A 3,374-nucleotide genomic window follows, 5' to 3' on the forward strand; every position below is an offset into this window, starting at 1 on the left:
CAGAAACAAAAAAGAGGAAATAATAACAGTTATCACAAAGATACAAGAGATTATCTCTGACTACTACAAGAAATCTCTGACTCTACACCCAGAAATTTGACAATGTGGAGGAAATGGACCAATACCTGGAATCACACCATCTCCCTAGACTTAACCAGAAAGAAATAGATCTCTTAAACAGAACTATGACTGAAGAAGCATTGAGATTGAAGAAACAATAAGAAGTCTTACAACAGCAGCAACAACAACAACAAGAAGAACAACACACCCTGGACCAGATGGCTTCACACCAGAATTCTATCAAACCTTCAAAGATGAGCTTGTACTGCAGAACCTATTCCATAATATTGAGAAGGAAGGAACCTTCACCAACATGTTCTATGTAGCAAACATCACCTTGATTCCAAAACTAGGAAAGGATCCAGCTAAAAAAGAGAACTACAGACCAACTTCACTAATAAATATTGATACAAAAATACTCCATAAAATCGTAGCCAATAGCTACACATTAAAAAAAATGATCAAGTACTTTTCATTCCAGGGATGCAAGGCTGATTTAACATATGCAGATCCATAAATGTAATTTACCCTATCAACAAAAGCAAAAACAAATACCATATGATCCTATCAACAGATGCAGGAAAAGCATCTGATAAAAATCAGGATCCTTTTCCAACAAGAATACTTAAGAATATAAGCATACGTGGCAATCTTAAACTGACTGAAGCCATCTATGACAACCCACAGCTAATATCATACTGAATGGAGTAAAACTGAAAGCTTTTCCACTTAGAACTGGAACCAGACAAGGATGCCCACCATTGCCACTACTATTGAACATAGTGCTGGTAGTTCCAACCTATGCATTCAGGCAAGAGAAGGATATAAAGGTCATCCAAAAGGGGGCAGAGGAGATCAAACTTTCCCTCTTTGCTCATATGATTTTATACTTAGACAACCCCAGAGACTCAACCACAAGACTCCTGGAAGTGATTAAGAAATACAGTAACATTACAGGGTATAAAATCAATGTCCACAAATTAGTAGCCTTTGTATATGCCAATAATAGCCAAGATGAGAAGCTACTCAAAGACAAAATTCCCTTCACAGTAGTTTCAAAGAAGATGAAATACTTAGGAATATACCCAACAAAAGAGGTAAAAAACCTCTACAAAGAGAATTATGAAACACTAAGAAAAAAATAGCAGAAGATATTAACAAAGGAAAGAACATACTATGCTCTTCGCTGGGAAAAATCAATACCGTTAAAATGTCTATACTACCCAAAGCAATCTGCAGGTTGAATGAAATCCCCATTAAAATGTCAATATCATACTTTGAAGAACTGGAAAAAAATAGTTCATTTTGTATGGAACCAGGAAAAACCCTGTATAGCCAAAGCAATTCTTAGTAATAAAAACAAATCTGGGATAGTGAGGCCAAACAGCAGCCACCAATGGCTTAGGAATAAAAGTCTCTTGCAATTTCTGACTGTTGGAAGAACTTGAAGAAGGCCAGAAAGGAGTAGGAGATGGCATAGTTAGTTGGGGTCTAGAAGATGACGAAGACATGACATTTACAAGATGGACAGGGATGATAATTGGGCCTCCACAAATAATTTATGAAAACTGAATATACAGCCTGAAAATAGAATGTGGACCTAAGTACCCAGAAGGACCCACCTTTATAAGATTTATAACAAAAATTAATATGAATGGAGTTAATAGCTCTAATGTAGTGGTGGACCCAAGAGCATATCAGTGCTGCAAAATGGCAGAATTCATATAGCATCAAAGTCTTGCAAGAGCTTCAGCACCTAATGATGTCTAAAGAAAATATGAAACTCCCTCAGCCACCTAAAGGTCAGTGTTACAGAAATTAATCAAAAGGAAAAACATAGGCCTGTTCTCTCCCCTCCATTTGATTTAAGCAGTCTTCATTTTCCACAGTAGTAACTTTTCTAGATCTGTCTTGTAGACCTTGAAGTACTGGAAAGGAAGCTACCAAAGGAAATTTATCTTAAGATAGTGTAAATGTTACTAATTTTTTGTCCATTTGAAATATATTAGTTGTGCTATAACGAATCATCCTGTCAAGTGTAATCACTGTCCATTAGCTGAACTTCTGGGGTCAAGAAAGTATATTTAAATTGGTTCCCATCATAACTGATAGGGCACATCTAACTCAACTGTGAAAAGATACATCACACAATCACCTTATTGCTGATTACATGGCCTGGGGTCTCTGCCTTCTCTCATCTGTGTCCTCCCCTCCCTGCAACAGCCCTCTAGCTTGGGGCTTGTTAAGAGTAGATGTGAAGGTTTCAGGTCACAGCCTGTGGGACTACTGCTGGATATGTGGGGTACTTTACCCCTGATTTCTTTAAGTTTTAAATGATGCCCCCTTCCAAGCCATCATCCCCTTCCCACCTTCCACCACTCCTGCCCTTGGCCAAAGCATAGATTGTAACCCCTCTGCTCCCCTTGGAGATTGGCCTTCAGTGAGGAATTCAGGGCTTTCCCCGTATCTTCTCTCCCCCACCTTTATCGAGGGGTGCTGCTTTCTCCTCCCTCCTCCTCAAGTCTCTCTTTGCTCTGTCACCACCCAACACTTTCCATGACACTTCCTTGCTTTGGCCAAAAGCCATCAGGTAAGGGTGGAAAGAGTCTCTGACCTCCCTTATTTAGTTTTGGAATCACATTTATTCATTCAGCCTGGGAAATGAATTGGGTCCTCAGCCTGCCACTTCTCCTGTCATCATCAGCTGATGCATTTCTTTAGCTCAGGTTTTGATAAGGAGAACAGTCACCAGGATAACTCAGATCTGCCAGCTCTCAGAGTCCTTGGTGGTTAAACTTGGGAGAAAGCTCTCATGAAGACAACTGTAAGCACACATGATCCCTCTGAATTGTTTTGTTTTACTATAATTGCTTTTGCTTTTAAAAATTGAAGAAGTTTCAAACACCACTCTCATTTTGTCATCCTTGCAATCAATTGAGGGGGGGTCTAGTTTGGAATTTGACAACTGTAACAAAAAAAACCTTGCATTCAGTGCATACTTTGGTTTTGGTGCTGCTGCTTTGCATGATACAATCCTTAGCCAGGATCCAGAAAAAAACTGGGTGTGCACAGCTGATCCCCAAAATTGGTAGGCTTGACTTCCTGGAAAATTGCTGTATTTTCTCATGTTCTGTTCAGGACCACTAAACGCTGAAATGTCGATGTGTACTGAAATAAAAGCAATTCATTGTGTATTAAAAGTTTTTTTTTTTTTTTAAGTTTAGTATTTGTGTAAAGCTACCTTTTGAGCAGCAACTGTCAAAAGTCAGGAAAGCAATTAATGTTTTCATTATCTTTTTCTGGGGAAAACGTTA

The 3,374-nt window shown here is 38.8% G+C and overlaps 1 pseudogene; it reads left to right on the top strand.

Annotated features, from left to right (window-relative positions):
* The first annotated feature begins 1,447 nt into the window (after positions 1–1,447).
* On the top strand, positions 1,448–1,882 carry LOC100963817 (annotated as a pseudogene).
* The last annotated feature ends 1,492 nt before the right edge of the window (positions 1,883–3,374 follow it).

This window comes from Otolemur garnettii, unplaced genomic scaffold (assembly GCF_000181295.1).
Source record: "Otolemur garnettii isolate 467f Iridium unplaced genomic scaffold, OtoGar3 scaffold01919, whole genome shotgun sequence".
NCBI classification, from domain to species: domain Eukaryota; kingdom Metazoa; phylum Chordata; class Mammalia; order Primates; family Galagidae; genus Otolemur; species Otolemur garnettii.